Source organism: Pinus tabuliformis, chromosome 9 (assembly GCF_031772625.1).
Source record: "Pinus tabuliformis cultivar Carrire ecotype Pingquan chromosome 9, CPIR1, whole genome shotgun sequence".
Taxonomy (NCBI): Eukaryota; Viridiplantae; Streptophyta; class Pinopsida; order Pinales; family Pinaceae; genus Pinus; species Pinus tabuliformis.
This window is the reverse complement of record NC_142307.1, coordinates 629,106,107-629,113,786: the sequence shown is the minus strand read 5'-3', so window position 1 is coordinate 629,113,786 and position 7,680 is coordinate 629,106,107. Positions and strand designations below refer to the sequence as shown.

Sequence of the window (7,680 nt, the reverse complement as noted above, 5' to 3'; positions counted from 1 at the left end):
GGTGTTAAGTTTGGTAGAATAGAGAAAAGAAAATTTGACAAAATCGTGTTAATCCAAAGGAGTCTAGAACTGTTTGATCTATAGATCCAATAGATCTAATGGTCTTCGTGCACCAATAAGCACATGCGTTAGTCAAGTAAGAAAAGCGGTTTTATCAGTGAAGCTGTTTATCGGGTAAGGAAAAGTGGTAAACTGTCTTTTAGAAATTCTACGTGATTCCATTAATCAACTGACACGTAGCACTTGGGTGGAGAGAGAAAACCACTTTATCAGATGGGTACACATCGCGCAAGATCTCCGTCCAATATTGTTATTAAGCGTTGGATCAAGGGTGCTTTGATTAATGGTGGAGGATCGCCAATTAGTTTTGTTGATGAAGTGAACCAACAACTATTGGATTGAAAGGTAAGATCAACGATAGAGAGTTAGCATGATAATGTTCGTGGGAAAAGTGGATGCGATAAGGAATTAACCAAAAGTTTGAATTCCTTTTGATTCCGCGACAATTGAAGGGTTGTCATATTGCAGTTAAAATTAAGCAGTTTTACTAATTTAGCAGAATAAATAAGTTTGGAGGTAGATGACTCATACTCCAAGGGAAATCCAAGAAGAATTTCCACCTGAACTTGCAAAAATCGTTTCTGTATTTGAACGATTATCCATTACACCTGCACCTAGACCACCACCTAGTCCTACAATTTATGGAGTTTATGAGCTCTTACGGTTTGCTAAAACTTGCAAAGGAGTAAGGATGTTTTAATGCCCTAAGATCAAAACCCTAGTTATTACCTTTGTGAGGATTGAAAATCATGTGGGAGAGATAACATTACATAACCAAGGGGATTCCCATTCACATACCATACTATGAGTAATACATGCAATAATATGATCTAGCTTCCAATAAAATTGATATTCAATAAAATTAGGGCACAAATTTAACATATATCATCAATTTATGCCATACATTAGACATGAAAATATAAATTTTAAATAAACATGGTCTGGCACTTACAAGACAATATGCATGTAAAATCTAATCATAAATCCAGGATAACTTCTCCAAGGATAAGACAATAGCCCCAATAAAAGATTTTCTCCATAGATCACATCTCTCTAACTAGGAAAAGAGGCCAAAATTCTCAAGAAGAGAGGTCGAGTTCATAAGTGATGACAATGAAAAGTGATATGTCCTCTCGTCTATTTATATGAGGAGGAATAACTCGTCATTAGCCTAAAATCCCCTAGGAAAAGAAGTAAAATCATAATAATGCATTGAGTTACAAGCGAACCCGTTAGCTTAGACATAAAACATAATAATTACCCACATGTTTGAGCCGTAAGGGATAGAAATGGTAACATCATCTATGCATTGAGCTCCACGTGGCATATGTTGAGGCTCAATGGTACCATGAGTGGTGTAGAAGCCTCCTAAATTCATGAAGAGAGGGTTTACATAAAATCTCTCAAAAAATCCCTCTTTCAACCCCAAAATCCATTTTGGGGAAACAAAGGTGATCTCTTAGGTCTCCAACAAGTCAAAGTGCTCATCTATTCTCCAATGTTGAGGGCTTTCAAGGTGTTACTAGCCCTTCCATGTCTTAGAATGTAAGACCATCCTCCTTTGGGCTTTGGATCAACTACCATATCTCTAAGAGTGTTAATGTCAGTCATGGTTATGTTAGGCCAAGGTGTATCATCCTGAAGAATCATCAAACACTCTGCAAATTGGAAAAATTCCATGGGTGTAGGAGATATCTAGGGATAAAAATGATGTGTTGCTACTAATCAAAGACCTAGGCTCTCAACGCTTCACCTATGGCTGCCAATATGCTCCTCAAATAGATTGGGTACTTGTGGGAAAGGTGCCTAAGAACTGACTACTGAACCACGTGTCAATTACAACAAAGTCTAGTGAAAGCCCCTAGACCTCAGTTACATAATCATTTTTGCATCCAAGTGAACAAAACTTGGAAGTAATGAGCTATTTAGCACTTCAAATGAGACTTTCCTTCCAAAATTAAAGCCTTGAACTTGAAATGGTGTTTCCTCCTTAGGTGGAAGTGGCTAAAGGACAACCCTATTAGGGATTTCTAGTCCATAAGGGGAAGTAACATTTCCTTGGTCCACCGTTCAATTAATAGGTGTAAATGAACATTAACAATGGAATGGAGGTGGGGAGCCTTCATGGTTAAAGGGACCAACATGATGGGGATCCTCATACTAAGTGTACAAATGTGAGGAGGGGGTAATTGTGAATGCGTGAGATACCAACTCAACCTTTATATTTCCACCTCTCTTGTGTGCCTTTTAATTTTTCTTTATTTTTCTTTGGATTATTGCTCATAGATCAAATTGTTAGAGCTTAGTAGTTGTATTGCCCCTTAATGATGAGGTAGCTCGTTGCCCATCAAGCTTGGGACATGCAAGGGTTCCTTTATGATGTAAAAGAGAAAACATGTGCTCACAAACTTGGTGATGGCCATAATGAATAAGGTAAATCTCATGCAATGATTTTTACCATGTGACAACGTGTATGTCCCTGTCATATTTTTCATTTTGATATTCTTTATTTTATTTTACTTGTGGACATTGTATGCTTTTTCATTTTCTTTTAGTTGCATCAAACTCCCATGGAAAATTCATAGGACCTACCACGGTATGAGGATGTATGGTGCCAACTCCCACAAAACCAATGGACAATTGAACCTAAAGAATGGAGTTTGAATAAGAGATTATAATTTTTGATGGAAAGTGATAAGGATGGAACATGGATGGATGGAACTACACTATCTCAATCATGGGCTCCCAAGTAGTGCCCCTCCTCTTTCCATTGGGCAATTAGGGGAGGTCCCACTAGACTATGGTTGAAGATCGACCCCATTTCAGGGAAGGGAACAAAATCCATGTTCAGTGTAACTACTTTTATCCTCTAATAGAAATACTTTGTTTTTTTTCTTGAAAAGAAAAACATATATTCAAAAATTAAACATTATATATTAACTAATAACCTCAACAAACAAATAATTGCTATAACTTTACTTAATAAAATAAAATTAATTTCACCTAATATTCTTCTCATTTAACTTTTATTATATTTTATCCAATATTCCTTTTAACAGACTTTATATATATAATCATATTATTATTAAAAAATCAACTAAAAATCATATTATTGTTGTTACACTTTCCGATTATCTTTTAAAATTTAACGGAAAAAACGATTCGTTTACAGAGTAAAGTTGTTTAAAAAGGTGAAATGAACGATGAAGTAGGTTCAATGCTTCGAAATTTTAATAAAAATAATAATAAGGCCAAAGGGTCACTGGTTTGTCAATAATGATGTGAGACGGCCTTTATCAAAATGTCAAAAGCATGCGTCGCATCCTGACAAAATCCCGTCGTCAAGCGCTCTAAATTCAATCCGATCACTTGCTGAAGATCGAAAACTATCCATTTGGATCCAGACAAAACTCCATCGTCAAGGGTGACGCGGGAGGAACTTTATTTAAAAAATACAAAAAATTGAAAGCTGAACTTAATTTGATTCTTATAACTTAGGATAGGGGTGATTAAGATTAAAACAAAAATGGTCTACTGAAGCAAAGAATTGTTAGGATGACTTAAAGTGGTGGGAAGAAAATTTGAAGAAATCTTGCAGTAACTATGTTTGAATCATATTTTTGATGATGGAAATAGATTCAACATTATAAAAAATAGACACCTAAAATTTTAAAGTTTGACAACTGTAAGTTGGATTTATAAAAATCTTTGTAAGATTTTATCGAAAATATTGTCAAAATTTCCATAATCTTTTACTCAAAATATTGACTAAATTTCCATAACCCAGACCATCAAATGTAAAATTTTCACAAAAATCACATTAAAAATACCCAACAATGGATGTGCATTCTGCCAACTTCAATCCCAGCAAAGACCAGGTTCTCACCTGGTTGGACTATCTCAGACACCCTTGTCATCCTCTAGAGGAAGTCATCGGCTTTTGGCCTGAAAAAACAGCAGCTTACAGGTAATAAGCAAACCCTTATCTCTTATAAAATATCTAACACACAACACTAGAAAAGATTCATCTTAACCCACCATGGATGGAGAAGGTTGACTTCTGCTTTTGTTACAGAGATATTGCGGGCAAGTACGCTTGTGAGGTGAGAACGGTGATATTAAGGCTGCTGCCTGAAATTTCAGAAGCTCTAGGGCTAGATTCCAATTACTTGAATAAAATTCTTGGAAAACATAGCCAACTGATGAATATAAATTACTATCCTTCATGCCCAAATCCAGATCTAACTACTGGTGCAGCAAGCCATTCAGATGCAAGTGCCATCACTGTGTTAATGCAAAGCGATAATGTCAGTGGCCTGCACGTATTAAAAAATGGAAAGTGGGTTTCTGTAGAACCCATAGCTAACGCGTTTGTGGTCAATTTGGCAGATCAGCTGCAGGTGAGAAAGAATGAGTAGATCTATATAGTTAACTTTTCTCTCTGTGCAAGAAATTGACAGTATTCATTCATTTTGTTTTGTGTGTGATTTGAATGTATTAGGTGGTGAGCAATGGGAGATTTAGGAGCGTGGAGCATCGAGCAGTAACAAATATGGACAGTGCGCGCATATCATTTCCCACTACTTTTTGGAATCCTGGAGAGGATGCTTTTATTGCTCTGCAACGAGCATGGTGGATGAACAGCAGCCAGTTGTGTACAGAGGATATAAGTTTGAAGAGTTCGCGAGAGCTTTCTGGAGCGAAGGATTAAAGGGAAAGAGTGTGCTGGATGGTTTCAAGATCTATTGAACAATCATTTCTGTGTTAGAAAACTAATAAACTTAAACAGCGATTCTGCATGCGGAAAGAACTGAAAAGAATCACTGAAACTTAATACCTAGGGATACGAATTACCTCCAGCCATTGGTGAAACTGTTGATGCAATTTCCTTCTGAAACACCACGCTCCAGCTGCACATGCAAAAAGGAAAGAAGACAACTAGTCCGAAGGCACTTCCGAGCTCTGCTATCTCAGCTAGATGGTGTAGAACTGAAGGGGATTGAGATGCAAGCTTGGGGACCAAACAGATGAATTTATAGCTAAGCTTCCATCAAGCTTCTGATAGCTATGTGTCAGATGTCCCACAGATCAAGGCAGAGAACTCCAGATGGGAGTAATGGACCACTTCAGTAGCTCCTAACAATAAATTTATTAGCTGTAGTTGATTTCCTTAACTTAAGGAAACTACTGCAGTTGGTTTCCATAAGTTAAGGAAAGACTGCAGTTTAAATTCCATAATTTTAGGCAGCAATTTTGCATAAACTAATGGAGCTTAACATTCTCCCACTTGGTCCATACTTCCAAACTTAATGTCTCAACTTAAAAACCATTGATAATCTATATTAAGTAATAGATACATGAATCATGGCGATAAGTCCTCTTATGACGAGTATTATCTTCCATGTATTACTATGTATTTATTCTTATTATAATTTATGTGGCAACAATTTCTCAATGAATAAACCCTATGTTTATTCTTGGTCCTTCTTAAATGAATTTTCTCAAATCAACTTAAGGTGCACATAAATATGAGAAAAAACATCACAATAATTAAGAATTTCATTAACATTATACATACAATGAAAAACTGCATAATGGAACCAAGTCCCATATTCAATACATGATCCTTGAATTTAAACGGTGGCATGCCCTTAGTCAAAGGATCAGTGATCATTAACTCAGTGCTGACGTGCTCAATGACCACTTTCTTTTCTTTAACATGTTCCCTTATAGCTAAATACTTAATGTCGATGTGTTTATTTCGACTCCCACTTTTTTTAGCCATAAAACCAACAGCTGAATTATCACAATATATTCTCAATGGCTTAGATATAGAATCCATAATTCTAAGCCCAGAAATGAAATTCTTAAGCCATACACCATGTAAATTAGCCTCAAACAGGATATACATAAGCATGTAGTCTTTGGTCCCTTGAAGGTACCTCATTACTTTCTTTGCAGCTCTCCAGTGGTCTAAACCTGGATCACTCTGATATCGTCCCAACATTCCCAATGGGAGCTACACTTGGTGAACAATCCTTCATCCGAAATCTCTCTAAAATTTTATTAATGTAAGTTTCCTGTGACAGTCTCTATGGATCTTAATGCCAATGACATAAGATGCCACACCTATATCCTTCATATCAAAACTTTTTAGAGAGGAATTGTCTCACCTCATGTAGCAAACCCTTATCATTGGTTGCTAGCAAAAGGTCATCCACATATAAAACAAGAAAACAAATTTTACTCCCACTAACCTTCAGGTATATACATTGATCCATAATGTTTTCTACAAAACCAAAAGAAGAAATTACATTATGGAATACCATTGGCAGGATGCTTGTTTTAAACCTTATAATGACTTCTTGAGCTTGCAAACCAATTGCTCACCATGACTAGAGGGGAATCAATGAAGATGCTCACCATGACTCTGCAAAATCTTGGAAAAACAAGTCAAAAGACTGCCTTTAAATCGTTCTTAAATTATTGTTCTCAAGTTATTTTTAACAATTCCATAAAGAAATTTCATATTATAACTCGTACTGGTTATAAGTCATCTTACTGTGGATTATAAGTTAACTCATCTTTAAATATTTAAGATTGAGTTACAAGTCATCTTAACTTTAAGTAATCTTATAAAGTAATCTTATAAAGAAATTTCATGTAGAATTCTAAACTTTTAAGTCATCGAAATATTTTAAGAAACAAATACTTATCATTCAAGCGATAAATTTTCATAATAATAAAGTTTAGAATTTGGACACTTCTCATTTAAAACCCCAAAATTAAGCCATTGCACTTTATAAATGTGCGATGTGCCCACGAGAATGGGAGTCCACCCGGGAGAGTGGGAGTGCGATGTGCCCACGAGAATGGGAGTGGGCTTTACCAGCAAGCATCGATGTGACTGCCTGTATTGAAAAGACAGGTCCAGTAATGGAAAGCCCATCGATAGGGTGATGAGAAGCTTCCACCGAAGAGATCCTATAAAGCACTGAACCCTTATCCATCCAGGCAAAAACTAGCATACAAAACAAGCTTTCGCCATTCTAGGCGTCTACATTACCAAGCCAGTACAGAAATATTCGAAGGTAAAATATGCTCAAGTACGATTCGATTTTTCAATGAATCTAAATAAAGCTAAATACAGGACAACTCCACCGAAAAAATAAAGACTTCTTATGCTCTGGATCATGTCGATTTGGTAGGTAAATGGTGCCAATTTTGCATTTCTGGATGGTTTTGTTTGCATTCATTTTCAGAATATTAAATGCAAGAAATCAACCCGAGATTGACAATGAACTACCGTGTTCACATTTACAAATAAAAACGTAAAACAAAAAATACTTTCATCAAATATTTAGCGTTGGGAAATTTCAGAATACCCCATCGATGAATTCACTTCCTTGCAACTAAATCCATAGCTTCTTCCCAGGCCAATTTAACTACCCTGAGGCTCCAGACCTCGGCAGAGAAAACCCCTTTCCGACACTGAAAATGGCCTGGCTTTGGGTTGGCAAATGCACAGAGATCAAGACAGAGCATGCAAAAAGGCCACAAATGACTCCTAGGCTTCACATGGATAACCGACCAGCGTAAAGATGGCAGAGTTGACGACAG

At 36.4% G+C, this 7,680-nt stretch overlaps 1 pseudogene; it reads left to right on the top strand.

The window, feature by feature from the left end:
- Positions 1-3,896: 3,896 nt before the first annotated feature.
- LOC149150193 (protein DMR6-LIKE OXYGENASE 2 pseudogene) lies at positions 3,897-4,771 on the top strand (annotated as a pseudogene).
- The last annotated feature ends 2,909 nt before the right edge of the window (positions 4,772-7,680 follow it).